We start from the raw sequence: 16,900 nt of genomic DNA, 5'->3' as shown, positions 1-16,900 counted from the left end.
GGCACCCCAAACCATCACTGACTGTGGAAACTTTACACTGGACCTCAAGCAACGTGGATTGTGTGCCTCTCCTCTCTTCCTCCAGACTCTGGGACCCTGATTTCCAAAGGAAATGCAAAATTTACTTTCATCAGAGAACATAACTTTGGACCACTCAGCAGCAGTCCAGTCCTTTTTGTCTTTAGCCCAGGCGAGACGCTTCTGACGCTGTCTGTTGTTCAAGAGTGGCTTGACACAAGGAATGCGACAGCTGAAACCCATGTCTTGCATACATCTGTGCGTAGTGGTTCTTGAAGCACTGACTCCAGCTGCAGTCCACTCTTTGTGAATCTCCCCCACATTTTTGAATGGGTTTTGTTTCACAATCCTCTCCAGGGTGCGGTTATCCCTATTGCTTGTACACTTTTTTCTACCACATCTTTTCCTTCCCTTCACCTCTCTATTAATGGGCTTGGACACAGAGCTCTGTGAACAGCCAGCCTCTTTTGCAATGACCTTTTGTGTCTTGCCCTCCTTGTGCAAGGTGTCAGTGGTCGTCTTTTGGACAACTGTCAAGTCAGCAGTCTTCCCCATGATTGTGTAGCCTACAGAACTAGACTGAGAGACCATTTAAAGGCTTTTGCAGGTGTTTTGAGTTAAATTAGCTGATTAGAGTGTGGCACCAGGTGTCTTCAATATTGAACCTTTTCACAATATTCTAATTTTCTGAGATACTGAATTTGTGATTTTCCTTAGTTGTCAGTTATAATCATCAAAATTAAAAGAAATAAACATTTGAAATATATCAGTCTGTGTGTAATGAATAAATATAATATACAAGTTTCACTTTTTGAATGGAATTAGTGAAATAAATCAACTTCTTGATGATATTCTAATTATATGACCAGCACCTGTATATCTGTGATACTTATTTCAATAAAATGTCTTAACCTGTATTACTGTGTCCTGTAACCAAACATGTACAGGCTTCCACACTACACACAATAACTCCACATATATTGCGCCCAACATATATCTTTCCAGAATCCCCGAAGTCAATGTAAATGTATATGTATGTGTACATGTGAAATGAGGGAACGTGCCCCATAGTCCGTACATAGTATCTTTGTGACAATGCCCATTAAAATGTATTAGACCCGCTTCCGTTAATATTCTGTTCCGTTCACTGCTCATTATTTTGCTCTATCGTACCATTTCATCTACAGCGCACATTTAGAGCCACTCCAGTTCAGCAGCACAGTAATTAAGCTACACAATGTTTTTCTGTAATAATGTAGGGAACCACATGTTATACATAAATCATGTAACAGTTCATGGTTTACTTAGGCTATGTAGCCTACAATATGGTTTTAATCCAACTGACTCATGTGTGCTGAGTGAGCAATCAGCAATGAAGTGCGCAACAAAAGTGTGTCTCTCTCCCTCTCTCCTTAACATCAGTAAAGTTAGTAATAGGTGCATCATTTTACTTCCTTTGCTATTGACATATCCAACCAAACTACTAACTTTTCAGCGATGTCTGTGAGAAAGGAATGTACGTTCAACACACTTGTGTGTCTATGTCGCTGCACGCTCAATCCACTTGCGTGCTTCACTTATCAGCTCATGCACAGCAGCTATACAGGTGTGAATATCAAATTTGAGCTTTATTTTCTATTACTTTTAATACATTTACTTCATAGACAACTTTAATATTATAACAAATTTTATACTGTCGTTTCGGTTTCTCTTTGTCTGGACACAAACACTGTACAAATGGTGTGTGGCACTGGTTTTTGGTATCGGATCATTTTAATGAGTAAAAGTATCACGCATACCGTCGATACCAATAGGCTATGAATCCCTAGTAAATACAAAACACTAACTAAAAAGTTTAATTATTTCAATTTTTTAGATACGTTTTTAGATTGGTCATAAGTAACATCATTTTATTAGGTAATAATTTCATAACATTTAATAATAAACCATTTCTGTCAGGATCACTATCATCAAAGATGACTGGCAGTTTGTCACAGAATGCTGTGAGATTTAGGTGAGATCCAATTGCAGTTTATTTGGGAATCCAACATCAATGTCATAAGCCAGGCAAACAGTCAAAATACTTGCAAAATCGATTGAAAAATTGATAACAGCTGTGTGTAACATCAATAAGGAGTCCGGGAAGAGGGTGATGGGAAATGGAGTCCGTGATAGTGACAATAGTCGGGGGTGGAGTGCCCTCTAGAGGCTGTCAAGGACACTCCAGCAGGTGATCATGACACAGTTAACATACAGTTTGGATTGGTGATATGGTTCTGTTCTTGGCAAGAACTCCCAGCCCATCCATGCAGCCTAGCATGGATAAGAGCAGGGAGAGCAGCGATAATCCCCCAAAGTATTGCAATATCATTCATTTTCTTAATGACAATAATTAAATGTAACAACATAATTGAAGAAATGAGTCTGATCAAGAGGAATGTCAGCAGGGCAAGTCCTGACTGGACAAAGGAGGGTGTGGGGATGGAGGAGGGTATTAGCTTCTGAGCAACACGTTAAAGCTGCTGATAATACTGAATGGACCATATATAGGAATGCAGTGATGGGTGTTGTATTCCTATAGGTCAATGTGGATCAAATGAGTGTCAAGCTTGACTAATGTGACCTACCAGAACTAATACAACGCTTGATTTCCCTCTGTCCCTGATCATCTGATTGAAACGCATTTGTTGCTAATTCTAAGACGTCAGTAAACACCCACTGTTTTGATGTGTTATGATTTTTTTATTTGCAAAAACAACGCCCTTGTCGCATGTATACATGTTTTGAAAGCTCCATGGTGAATAATAGCAACCAGTCAAATTCAGCCAAATGTTTGAGTCTGATTCTGAATCATTCCAACAACCACAAAGAATACAGCAGCCTGTTTAAAAATAACTCTATAACAGACCAAAGTTAGCACACTCTCAAATACCCTAAGCCATAAATATCGCAATCATCTGCAGATGACACACTAGGATGAAACTGGTTACACAGTTCCACTGTCACAGTTCCAGTAACTTGCATGACTAGGCACTTTTCCTATAATGTTGATGTGCTATTGAAGTTCTTTAGAAGTTTCCACTCCTAGGAGCAGCACAAACTTCCACATCATCATGGTTACATGGCAACAGAAGCTGTTCATACACATTCAGGACACATTTTTGCACATTCTTCAAGTCTTGAACAAAACTGTGTCTAAAATATAAGGAAATATGGGACTTTGGAAAGTGTTCTAAGTTATAGATATACATAACAAGGATGTGCACAGGAGGTGGCCTGGTGGCTAGAGCCACTGCCCCTCTGTCCTCATTGGCTGAGATGACCCTCTAGGCCGGAACTTCCCTCTCCCTGTGCTGAACACGAATTCAGCAAAGTGATCTCCCCTAAGTGAAAATGTGCTATGAAAATGCCAACAAGGGAAAATAGCTGTATTTAGGGATGCCAAAGTAAAGCAGACTAGATAAATAAACCAATAAAGGACAGGGTTGAAGCCAAGAGGATGCTCCCACCCTGATAGCAGTACTTTTGATGCTCAGATCTTACATCAGAATTGGCTGCTGGAATGTACAAACTCTGGAAAGTTGGCATAAACAGTGACTGAAATGAATCTTTACAATCTGAGCCTACTTCGCAATACAGACTCAATGTCAGAAAAGGGAAACTCAGCACAGGGGAAAATATCATCTGGTCAGGGAGAGAAGCCATCATCAAGAGGAGTAGCCATCATCATAAGCAAAAACAAGGTCAAGTCAGTATTACAATGGAAAGTAATTAATGAATGTTTACTGTAGGTAAGAATGAACGTCAAGTGCCCATTATCATTACATATGCACCAACCAATGATGCAGATGAAAAAATTAAAGAGGGATTCTACAGCCAATTCCATTCTTATCCCAAGACATGATATACTACTCATCATAGGGGATTTGGATGCAAGAGTTAGCAACAACAATAAAGACACAGAAAGAACAATGGGAAAGCATGCCCTGGGCAAATGCACAGATAATGGCTAGCACCTCATCAACTTCTGTTTAGGAAATAACTTGCATACAATAAACAATTGTTTGGATATTTTAAAATAAATAAGTCATCGGCAGCACCTCTGTACTCACAAAAATGTTCACAAATTAACATGGACATCTCCAGACGGAAGAACCCAGAGTAAAACAGATCCTGTCATTGTCATTGGCAAACGCAAAACGCATTGACCACAACCTCCTTATGGCGAAGCTGACTCTCAAGCTGAGAAAGGTGATAACTGGAGTAGGTGTAAATGCTTTGACATATCAAAGCTTAAAGACCCCCTGATAAAGAGAGAATTTGGCATCGCTCTGAGGAACTGCTTCGCCATTCTTGAAGACAAAACAACAGCAATATCCATCAATACTTTAAATCAAGTGATAAGAGAAGCCAGAAAAGCCATGTTAGTTCCCAGAAAAAAAAAAAGCAAAAGCAAAATGGATTTCAGAAACAACACAGAAAACCATCGAAGAAAGGAGGAAACTAAAAAACTCTTGGATACTTAGTCAATAAGGCTAAAAAAAAAAAAAAATCACAGCACAATTCAGAGAAAAAGATAAGAAAGTAAAATCTTCAGCAACAAGAGACAAATGGAAATACATTGACCAGCTCCCAGAGGCTGCTGAGACAGCCACAAAACAAAAATGAAAAAGTCTACCAGATCACTAAAAGGTGACTATAGACCAGGGATGGGCAAACTCGGTCCTGGAGGGTCACTGTCCTGCAGAGTTTAGCTCTAAACCTTATAAAACTCACCTGACTGTAGCCTTCTAGTAATCCTAAAGACATTGATTAGCTGGTTCAGGTGTGTTTGATTAGGGTAGGAGCAAATTTCTGCAGTACAGTGGCCCTCCAGGACTGAGTTTGCACATCCCTGCTATAGACAGATCCATGATCTCCCTGTAAAATTAGAAGACTGAACAATTATCACAGAAGAACAAGCTGAACTAGGCCATTGGAAACAACATTTCACCGAAATCTTAACATTGCAATAAATAAATTTTTTGATACTTTTGTAAGCTCTGATAGTGTGCAGGACTTTCTCTTAATTTTTGACTTGTTTTGTCCTTTCTCCTACACACCTATCACCTGCAGGTGTGCAAGTGTAATTGCTCATTAAACTGAAATCTTTAACCACCCAGAACCACATATACAAGCTGAGATCTCAGAGACAGAAAAAGAACCACAGATCATCACGGGCCCGATCACCATAGAAGAAATCAAGGAAGATTTCCGTAAGCTAAAAGAAGGTAAAGCACCAGGTGATGATAATATGTCCTGAGATGTTGAAGGCTGAGATTCAAAAACACCACACATCTTTTAGACATTTTACAAGGTACATGGGATAGCAAAGAATCCCTCATCATATGGAGAACTGGTATAATAGTTAAAATACCAAAGAAAGGGGACTTTGGCGATTGTGGCAGATGGAGAGATATTACACTACTATCACTGGCATCGCACACCAACAAAGACTTTAGTCATATTATATTCCAATGAATCAATGAAGCAGTAGATACAATTCTTTGCCAAGATCAAGCTGTGTTCAGAAAAGAAATTCTGCATTGACCACATTTTTGTGCTACTTGAACAAGCCCAAGAATGGAACACTGGTGTCAAATGTTTCATTCTATGAGTGTTTTGGTGTTTGGTATAGGTACCAAGCTCCTGCAGCTGTGAATTTTTCGATTGTCCTCCAGGTTTGTGTGTGTGTGTTTGTGTGTTTAAATTTTGTTTAACTTTTTTCTGTACAGCACTTTGGTTGCAACCTCTGTTGTTTTGAAATGTGCTTTATAAATCAATAAACTAAAACTAAAATCTTATAGTACAGAAAAAAACATACATCAGAAAAACGTCAGTTCACCAACTGCCAGACACTTTCATGACTGTAATCATGATATAAAACAGTTAATTCATATAGGAATTGAAAAAGTAGCAAAGAAGAGGTGGACATGTAGAAAACAAATGTTTACAATGGATACTGGATGCATCAGTTGAAGTATATGTTTCCTCTGGGTCTTAATGAAAACCTTAATGTCATGATACTGCTCCGAGACTCGAGGATTGAGGATCCACATGCAGTAGTTTATTAGAAGGGTAATCCAAAAACACAGCCAAAAAACAGGAAAGGGGTCCAAACACAAGCAAGCAGTCCAAAACAGATACCAGGCAGGATAACAGAAAATTATGGGCACTCTTACAGGTGATCGTGACATAGCCCTCCTCCTAAAGGCTGATTTGTACTTCTGCCTCAGACCTACACCGGAGCCTCTGCGCTGTAGGCTATGAGTCTGTCTTCATTTATACTTTTGTGTTGTTGTTCATGTTGATGTGCATGCAGACCACTAGGAGGCAGTGTACGCATTCATGTTGAAGATCAAGGCAAAAGCCGAAGAAGAAGCAGCTCGTCATGTACGTTGTCAGAGAAGCTTACAAACAGAAACGGCAAATAGGTAATGACTTTTGTTGCAGTTTGACAGTGTTTTTTCATTCATATGGAAGTTGAAAGTGCTCGCGCTTCTCCTATTGCTCCGTGCCAGTTTTTTGACCCGAGGGAGAGGTTCTAGCAGACCAATCAGAGCTCTTACGGTCCGCTTAGAATTGACGCGTTGTTACATTTTTGAAGAGGTGCACGTCAGGCTACGTCGTATGCTACTGCAATTAAAATTTGTTTTTATTTTTCAGAATATTATACAAGTTTCCTGAATATTATCCAATATTATCAATGTGGTTGAAGGCGAGTGATACGCAGTGTCTTCCACAGATTACGATGAATGTTGTCAAAGAAATTGTGGGGTTGGAGAAGGGCTTTAAATTGGATGTTTCAATATTGACAACTTTGAAGGTAAGTATTCTTAAGCTAACAAGCCAGCTAGCTTTGTGTAACATAGTCCACTGTAGGCAAGTTTGCTGAACCCAGGTGCAGGTTTTTGAAACAAAGTTACATAAAATATAATCCAAAACAGGATTGACATAGACTTGACACAAGACTTAAGGCGGGTGCACACTGAGCGATTTTGGCCATGATTTGGTCATCTGAGACAAATTTTGAGAATCCTAAAAGATTCATATAATCCTAGGAAAAAATCTGTAGCTTTTGATCGCTAGTTTGACATGTTCACTGACAGCCGATTACATTTACATTTATTCATTTGGCAGACGCTTTTATCCAAAGCGACTTACAAGTGAGGAATACAACAAGCAAGTCATCATGAATGAAGAGGCAAATAAACAAGAAGTGCTCACAATGAAAGTTTCAGACATTACTCAGAGTATCATAAGCTACAATGGAGAGGGATTAAAGGTAGTGAAAGGATAGGTAATGAAAGGATAGCAACCAATGAGAACAGAGCAGAGTATCACATGACGAGACAAACCAATGAAAACATGACACATAAGACAAGAGGCTTGTTCAAGTTGCATCTGTGCTGCACTGATGACATCAAAGTACTGTGAGAGTGATTCAAAAGTATAAGGAGTCGTATGCTCTCCAAATGTTCTTGCGGTACTTTGATGTCATACGCCGATCGGTCTTCGCAGCGCAGATGCATCTCGAACAAGCCTATTGGAAGCACAAGACATGATCACATGAGGGCAAGGAAATCATGAAACATGGCTAAGGCAAACTACAAAATAAAAGTCATGAAAACAAACAAAACCCAAACCCATTGTTACACTTTGTTGGTGACAGTTCATATTCTTATACTTTCAGTTTTCTATCTATTAAACCTTTTTCCGATCTTCTGGTTCACTAATTTTATTATATTAATACAATATGCATGATTCTTTAGGACTGTGAATGTCACTAATTTTGTGCATTTTTTTCAGTTTCTGATAAGGATGACAGGAGAGATCAGCTTGAGGGCGACTTGTTTCAGATCTATGAGGAAGTCAGAGATGCCACATAGCTGGAGAGTAGGCAGGCAAAACTGGAGAACTGAAGGACTGATTTATTGTTCACATTTTAAAATGAAGTTTCTATGAATTTCTACATTTATAGAAATGTACGGATGATGAATCTATTCATTTTTTTTTTTTTTTTTTTTTTTTTAAGGAGATGTTAAGCAGAATGACAGGCTTAGTAACCAGTCACTTTCTTTACATCTTTTTTCCATACAATAAAGATAATGGTGACTGAGTTTGTCTTACATCTTCTTTTGTGTTCCACAGCAGATGGAGTATTGGTCTAGAATGGCATGAGGGTGAGTGAATGATGACATTAAAGCTGCAGTAGGTAACTTTTGTAAAAATGTATTTTTTACATATTTGTTAAACCTTTCATTATGTCCTGACAGTAGAATATGTGACAGATAATCTGTGAAAAAATCAAGCTCCTCTGGCTCCTCCCAGTGGTCCTACTGCCATTTGCAGAAATACACCGCTCCCGGTAAGAAACAACCAATCAGAGCCAGGAGGAGTGTCTTAGCAGTGTCAATCAAGCTCGCGTGCGCGCTGATCACACCCCTCTCATGCACAGCGCCAGCGTGTACAGGCGTTCAAATTCAAGATTACCAGTGTGCCGCAGCGTTGCTTATGCCAGACAAACAATCCAAACTGCCAATTCCTCGAGTGGCACCTGCTCATAAAATAAAGACGGGTAAACGGAAAAAGACACATGACGATTGATAAAAAAGCCAAAAAGAAAGAATTAGATAGAGCCCGAAATAAAACGGGGGTAAATATCGGAGCGGCTTTTCCGAGGTGGAGGGAGCTACGTGTCCTGAAAGGATTAAAAATCGATGCAGAGTCAGCCACATTTCTGCTTGACAAGTAAGTATCCCTGCTTGATTTGTTTCATTTTTTAAGAACATAATTTCAAAACAGGCCTGCCCGTCCCCTGCCTGATGCTCCGCGCACACCACGGCTTCCTCTTCTCCCCGCCCGTTGACCCCTCTAAGTCGCTGTGGGTGTGAATTCCTCGTCGGAGCCCATTGACTCAGTGTCAAAACTCTAGCCGCATAACATACAGATAAAATGTCACGCACTGTGCAAAGCAACTATTGAAACCTACTAATTCACTGGCTTGTCTTGTTGCTGAAATAATGTACTAGCAAACCTTATTTAGAATTACATATCGATAGAATAATTACTTGCATACTGTAACGTTAGTTACCGTTATATTATCATACTAGCTGTTTATTACTTATAGAAATAGTGCAACGTCATATAGTTACATTACATGTATTGCAAAATATGTAATGTTTTGAGGACCAAGTTTGTAGTCAAAGTATGGGCAGGCCATAGTCAATGTAAATCATATTGTTGATGTTTCGTCTGTACCAGTGAATGTGCCATAACTGTTTATCTGCCTTACTAGCCTGCGCGTTCACGGCAGGCTCCGTTGTGATGGAGAAGGAGCTGTGGAGGGAGGGCTGTAGCGCAGCATAGAGCAAGGGGGAGTGACCTGTGAGTTGTGTTTGTTCAAATTTTCAGGCTAAGTCAACGTTTTCTAAAAACTCCCTACTGCAGCTTTAATGTTTGAATGAACTCTCTTTAAATGGCAATGAGAAATTGCTTTAAAGGTGCAGAGTGTAAATTTTGTCGTCATCTGAGACAGAAGAGAGTAGCCAGTCAAGCAAATGCGCTCTGTAGGTGTATGAAATAGAAATGGCTCATTCTAAGGTAATACAAACATAATGGCTCATTGTATAAGTTCTTTTTACACCACAACATAGTTATGTATATTATATTGCATTTCTGTCAATAGATCCTCCTAAAATTTTCACATATTCAGAACCCATGGGTGTTGGAACCATTGTATGTGGGTGGGACAAGGCCATGTTACACTGTGAATGTAGTCATTGTGTCTAACAAAAAACTTTAGTTTGTTTGGTTTCCTCTGTAATTGTGTGTAAATGTGTAATTGTTTTTCATTATGAATATATTAATATGCGGAACGCTGTCATGTGTATTTGAGTTATTTTTTTGCAGTGCTTTTCTCACAGATGCATGTTTGAATGTGGGCAATGTGTGAAAGCAGAAAGCTCATACGAGACCAAGAGAATTAGACCAAGAGGTCATTTAAAGGAAGTTCACATTTGAAGTTTGCTATTGCCTTAGAATGACATTTTGCATCTTCATCCATATCATATGTCTGGTCACAATATTACATATGCTATAACATTAGAAAGATTGTGAATGTTTTTACCTTATGAGGCTGTCTAAAATTACTGTAAATCTGTAAGTTCAATGTTTGTCAACATGGGGTGCGACAAAAGAGACAATTTGACAATGATGATTCAGAAATCACACAAACTAAACACTTCAATAACTAGTATAATTCTTCAATTTGGACAATGGAGCACGAAATCTATAATCTGGGTTTTTCTCAATGTAGTAGCATCTATTTCTTATCACTTTAAAACAAAACATTATCAGTGGTTATGTTGCTCTCACCTTGTGTCTTTCTGTATCACCTTATAGCCAAAGGCAAAAAAAAAAGAAAGAAAAAAAAAAAAGAAAGAAAGAAAGGAAAGGAAAGGAAAGGAAAGGAAAGGAAAGGAAAGGAAAGGAAAGGAAAGGAAAGGAAAAAGGAAAAACTCAAAATTCTTTTTAGGCATTGTGCCTTAAAAAAAACTTTAGTTTATTTGGTTTCCTCTTAAATGTAATTGTTTTTCATTAGGAACATATTAATATATGAAAAGCTGTCAAGTGCATTTGAGTTGAGTTTGAGTTGAGTTTTAGTTTTTGCAGTGCTATTTTCGTAGATGCATGTTTGAATGTGTGCAACATATGTGTGAACATATGAGTCAGAATTAGATGAGAGAGCATTTAAAAAAAGTTCACACTTATTGATGTTTGTTCTTGCCTAAAAAGGGCATTTTTTTTATCTTCATCCCTATCATATGTCTGTTCACAATATTACAAATGCTGTAACATTTGAAAGATTGTCAAGGTTTTTAACTCACAAGGCTGTCTAAAATTTTATGTGTCTAATGTCTTATGATCAACAGTGTTTCTGAGTAACTGTAAATCTACAGTAAAACAAAACTGTAAAAGCTTTAAACATAATTCGTATGACAGTTTTCTTTTTAAACCACTCATCCATCTATTCATGTACAACATGATTATTGCAATGCATTTTTCACAGCTTTAGTTTTTAACAAATAACAAATAAAAAAAAATATTAAGAGAATCTAAAGCAGCTTTTACCTGGCTAGATCATGTAACTAGTTAAATTTAAAGTATCTTATTGCCACTCGCTGATTACAATTGTACAAGAAGAAAAAAAAAAGGCTTAAGATTTGCAACACAAGAAGGCTTACAGAGAGGAAATAGACAGCTATTGAGGTAGTGACCGTGTGTGACGGGTGCGTAGCCCACCTCACATGTTTAGCCTTACCATTGTGTTTGATTTGATGTTTAATTTAGTTTAGTTCAATATGGTTTGTTACTTTTATTTTAACCCCCTTATTATAAGAAAAACACATGACCAGTTTAATAAGTTAACAGTTTATTAAAATCTTGAATGTATAGAAGGGTGCACACTTCTTATATTCTTTGCTGATTAATTTTACCTGAGTCCTAGATTACCTGAGTCCATGGAGTGACGGCCGCATTCCATGTGGCAGCAGACAAAGGGAGAGGCGGTGTTTCAATTCCCTCTTTTGTCCTGTGCCAGAGGAAGTTGGACTGTACCATCATGTTCTGAGTTGGAGGGGATCTTTTGTGTTATGTTATTTTGTTATGTCATTTAATCTTTTGTTGGTTTGAGTATTTTCTTTTCTTGTATTTTAGGTAAATGATTGTATTATGTTATGTATGATAGTGTATATTTTGTAATTTTGTTTGTTTGTTTGGTAGAGTTGTTATTTGATATTTACCTTTATTTGGGTTGGTATGTGCTAAAATGGGTATTTATAGCAATGAAAAGATGAGCAGAGTTAGTCAGGGGTTGTCCAGCCACAGTAACATCATGGGCAGTTGATTGTAGTAGTTTGTTATTTTGGTTAATGGGAGGGTTATTTATTTTTTTCTCCCTTTGCTTGATTGATTTTTTTTTTTGTATATACTTTGGAAATGATTTTCAACCTCCTTGTTAAGTTTATTTAATTTTTTTTTGTTGGGAAAAATAAACCCTTCTTCTTTTGCCTACTCCTGTCCAGCTTGTTCTTGGCCACACCACCACAAATGGTGGCAGCGGTGGGATTGGCCAGTAAAGGACAGTGTTGAGTAGTGGCAATATGGCTCCAAAGAAAGTGGCAAAGTTCAAACAACAAGATGAAGCAGATTCGGTGGAGTTGTTGGAGGATGAGCCTGCAGCAGTTGGAGGAGTTCCTCAGGTGGCGGATGACCCAGCACAACTGACTCTGCAGGACCTGGCAGATATGTTTCGCAAAAACATGGAGGTTCAACAACGACAAGAAGTTAAGATGGAGCGGGAGGCAGCTCGGCAAGAGCAACGTTGGAAATCAATGCAACATCAATTCAACCTTCTAAGGGATGAAGTGGATTTTCGTACCAACCCTGATCCTGGAGGTTTGTCAAGACCTGATCAACCTGCTGAAATGCCTGATAATCTGTCCAATGCCTCTGTGTCCCCTGTTCCAGATCCAGCTCGAGGTATGATTGAGCCTAAGTTGCAGAAATTGCAAGATTCAGATGACATTGAACATTTTCTCACCACTTTTGAAAGAATGGCTCTGGCCTGTAAATGGGCAAAGAGTGATTGGGCCCTTAGGTTAGTTCCTTTATTGACTGGTAAGGCTAGGGGTGCCTATGTGCACATGGACATTGAGGAGTCCTTAGACTATGAAAAGGTTAAATCTGCTATTTTAAGCAAGTATGCCATTAATCCCGAAACTTACCGTCAACGATTTCGCTCATTAGAGATTGAGCCTGTTGAGACTCCAAAAGAACTCTATGTACGACTTCGAGAACTTTATGAAAAATGGGTGCAACCCAAGGGAAAGACTGTAGAGGCTGTGGGGGAAGTGATTATTTTAGAGCAGTATTTGAGGATGCTTTCACCAGAATTACAGGTATGGGTAAGAGAACACAACCCTAGCACAGCTTGTCAGGCTGCTTCCTTGGCTGATGTTTTTGTAGCCGCCCGATCTCGTTCACACTCTTGGGGTGCTACTCATAAGAGAATTGGGGAAGATAGGAGTTCATCAACCTATAGTCGAGGAGACTCAAAATGTTCCTCTTCTAGTAAGAAGCCCAAAAGGGAAAATCAGTTCTCTAGGCCTTTACATCAGGCTAGTCAGGTGCCCATTTGTTATTATTGTGGACAGGAAGGGCATAAAAAGCCAATGTGTCCAAAGTTAATGGCTAAAATGTCCCAAATATGTTCTGTACCAAAAACAGGGGTAGGGAAGTTGTTGCCTCCGCCGCAAGGCCTGACCATTCCTGTAGAAGTGAATGGGGAAACTGTAACTGCATTGATAGACACTGGTAGTATGCAGACATTGGTAGAAAGTCGTTTGGTCCCAGAGCACGTAGGAAAGTTTGAAGGGAAGGTGATCATTAAATGTGTCCATGGTGAGGAGCAGACTTACCCTACAGTTAAAGTGCAGGTAGTAGTACATGAGCTACCCTATTTATTGGAAGTAGGAGTAGTAGAAAAATTACCTCATCCTGTTATTCTAGGTCAAGATTTTCCTTCATTGCTAAACTTGTTGCCTTTTAACTCTGTTTCTAGTATGGTGATGACCCGGGCTCAGGTTAAGCAGATTGCTGATGAATCTGAAACACTTAAAGGTTTCCCTTTCTTTGACTCTGAATTGGAGGCTGGACCAATTAAGGTAAGGAAATCTAGAAGGCAGAGAAGGCAAGATAAGTATAGATACCTGGAAGCTGATGTTAAGGAAGAGGGTGGTAAGCTGGATGAAGTGATTGGATTTAAGATTCCCAGTAATATGGCTGAAATGCAGAGAGAAGATCCGGTTGTGTCTTTGTTGTACCAGCAAGCTATTATAAGTCAGGGAGAAGGTGAGAAGTCAGTGGGAGGAAGAGTAGGTGAGAGGTTTGTCCTTGAGGAGGAGGTGTTATATCGGCAACAGGGAGATAGTTTGCAGATGGTGGTGCCTAAGGCAGTTCAGAATATAGTCCTATCTCTGGGTCATTCCATTCCCTGGGCAGGCCACCTGGGTAGGCAGAAATCTTTGGCCCGAATTAGGAAACATTTTTATTGGCCTGGCATTAGAAGAGATGTGATAAAATACTGTAGAACGTGCCCAGAGTGTCAGTTGACCTCCAATAGACTACCTGCTAAAGCTCCCCTGCAACCTCTTCCAGTTATGGGAGTTCCATTTGAACGACTTGCTATGGATATTGTCGGTCCAGTTGAGAATAGTAGAGCAGGCCACAGGTTTATGTTAGTGGTGAGTGATTACGCTACCAAGTATCCAGAGGTGTTTCCATTGAGGGCGATTGGAGCTAAGCAAGTAGCATCCTGTTTGATTCAGCTGTTCTCTAGAGTAGGATTTCCTAGGGAGATTCTTACAGATTGTGGGACAAATTTTACTTCAAAGCTTTTAAAGCAAGTTTATCAGTTGTTAAGCATTAAGGGCTTAAAGTCTACACCGTTCCATCCTCAAACGGATGGACTAGTTGAAAGATTCAATCAAACCCTTAAAAATATGCTTAGGAAATTCATAAATGAGACTGGCTCAGACTGGCATCAGTGGTTGCCCTATTTGCTCTTTGCATATCGTGAAGTCCCCCAGGCCTCAACAGGTTTCTCCCCTTTTGAATTGTTGTATGGCCATGATGTGAGAGGACCATTGTCACTGTTAAAAGAGACATGGGCCGGCCAGAAGGGAATGGGGGAAGAAAAAGATGTTGCTTCCTTCGTAGTTGCCATGCATGAGAAATTGCAGAAAATGACAAGTTTGGCTCAAGAGCATATGGCAGAAGCTCAACAGAGACAAAAGTCTTGGTATGATAAGTCGGCCAGAACTCGTACATTTGTGCCAGGTCAAAAAGTGCTTGTAATGTTACCCACAGCATCCAGTAAGCTTTTAGCCAAATGGCAAGGGCCTTTTAAGGTACAGAAGAAAGTAGGACCAACAACATATGAAATTTTAACCCCAGGTCAAGCCCGTTCAAGCAGAATGCTGCATGTAAACCTGTTGAAAGAGTGGTCCCCTCGGAAGGAATGTCTGCTGATTCGGTCTGTGAAAGATGAGGAAGAGGTGGAAGAGCAGTATTTTCCTATTCAGAATTCTGCGGTGCTCAATTTGGATCATCTCACAGAGTCCCAGCAACAGCAACTTCAGTCTCTTTGCCATCCTGAACTGTTCCAAGAGAAGCCTGGTCGAACAGAGCTGGTAGAGCATGACATTGTTTTAAAAGCTGATGCCGTGCCAAAGAGATTAAGTTATCGTATACCTGAAAGACTCCTTCCAGCTCTAAAGAAGGAATTGGATTTGATGATTTCCTTGGGGGTGATTGAACCTTCTAAAAGTGAATGGTGCAGTCCTGTGGTCTTAGTACCTAAAAAGGATGGGACTACAAGATTTTGCATTGACTTCCGATATTTGAATTCAGTTTCAAAATTTGACTCCTATCCAATGCCTCGTATTGAGGATCTGATTGAACGCTTGGGTAGTGCAAAATATCTTAGCACTGTTGATCTATGTAAAGGTTACTGGCAAGTGCCTTTGAGTTCTAGATCCAAAGAGTTCACAGCTTTTCGGACTCCTTGGGGCCTACATCATTTTAAGAATATGCCTTTTGGCCTGCATGGGGCTCCGCCCACTTTTCAAAGACTGATGGATCAGGTATTGCATGGCTTGTCTGATTTTACTGCAGCATACCTTGATGATATTGTGATATTTAGTACCACTTGGGAAGAGCATCTGAGGCATTTGCAGGTGGTTTTAAGACGTATTCAAGAAGCAGGACTGACGATTAACCCTGGTAAATGTGCCCTGGCAAAGAAAGAGACTGAATACCTTGGTTACGTCCTGGGGAATGGGGTCATTCGGCCTCAAGTGGGGAAGGTGCAAGCTATTGAGTCCTGTTCTCTACCAAAGACAAAGAAACAGGTGAGGTCTTTTCTCGGATTAGTTGGGTGGTATCGTCGGTTTGTACCCAATTTTTCTTCTAGAGCTGCTGCCCTAACAGATCTGATTAAAAAGAAGGCCCCAAACCAGATTCAGTGGACTGAGCCGGCCCAGAGAGCTTTCCAGGATATTCAAGGGGCTCTACAGGAAAGCCCAGTGTTGTACAGTCCCAGGTTTGATCAACCATTTGTTTTACAGACTGATGCATCAGGAGTTGGACTTGGAGCAGTATTACTCCAGGGAGAAGTGGGAAATCGTCACCCTGTGGCCTACATTAGCCGTAAATTGTTTCCTAGGGAAATGCGTTATTCAACTATTGAGAAGGAATGCTTGGCTGTGAAGTGGGCCTTGGACTCTTTTAAATACTATCTTTTGGGCAGGCATTTCACGTTGGAGACTGACCATAGAGCCCTCCTATGGGTGAATAAAATGAAAGACTCTAATGCCAGGATAACTCGCTGGTACTTGTCTCTGCAACCCTATCAGTTTACAGTCCTCCATCGACCAGGCAAAGAGAATCTTGCTGCTGATTTCCTCTCCCGTCACGTGAGTGAGGAACCAGAGGTGGGGGAGACTGTGACGGGTGCGTAGCCCACCTCACATGTTTAGCCTTACCATTGTGTTTGATTTGATGTTTAATTTAGTTTAGTTCAATATGGTTTGTTACTTTTATTTTAACCCCCTTATTATAAGAAAAACACATGACAAGTTTAATAAGTTAACAGTTTATTAAAATCTTGAATGTATAGAAGGGTGCACACTTCTTATATTCTTTGCTGATTAATTTTACCTGAGTCCTAGATTACCTGAGTCCATGGAGTGACGGCCGCATTCCATGTGGCAGCAGACAA

At 39.8% G+C, this 16,900-nt stretch overlaps 1 long non-coding RNA gene across 2 annotated transcripts; it reads left to right on the top strand.

The window, feature by feature from the left end:
* The first annotated feature begins 6,424 nt into the window (after positions 1-6,424).
* On the top strand, positions 6,425-8,348 carry LOC125255474. Of its 2 annotated transcripts, XR_007181910.1 has the most exons (4): positions 6,425-6,491; positions 6,724-6,883; positions 7,896-8,042; positions 8,209-8,348. It is a non-coding gene; the product is annotated as an uncharacterized LOC125255474 (long non-coding RNA). The 2 variants fall into 2 exon arrangements; XR_007181909.1 differs by having other exon boundaries at positions 6,429-6,491; positions 7,896-8,340.
* The last annotated feature ends 8,552 nt before the right edge of the window (positions 8,349-16,900 follow it).

Source organism: Megalobrama amblycephala, linkage group LG20, assembly GCF_018812025.1.
Source record: "Megalobrama amblycephala isolate DHTTF-2021 linkage group LG20, ASM1881202v1, whole genome shotgun sequence".
Classification (NCBI taxonomy): Eukaryota; Metazoa; Chordata; class Actinopteri; order Cypriniformes; family Xenocyprididae; genus Megalobrama; species Megalobrama amblycephala.
This window is presented reverse-complemented; position numbering and strand designations above follow the sequence as displayed.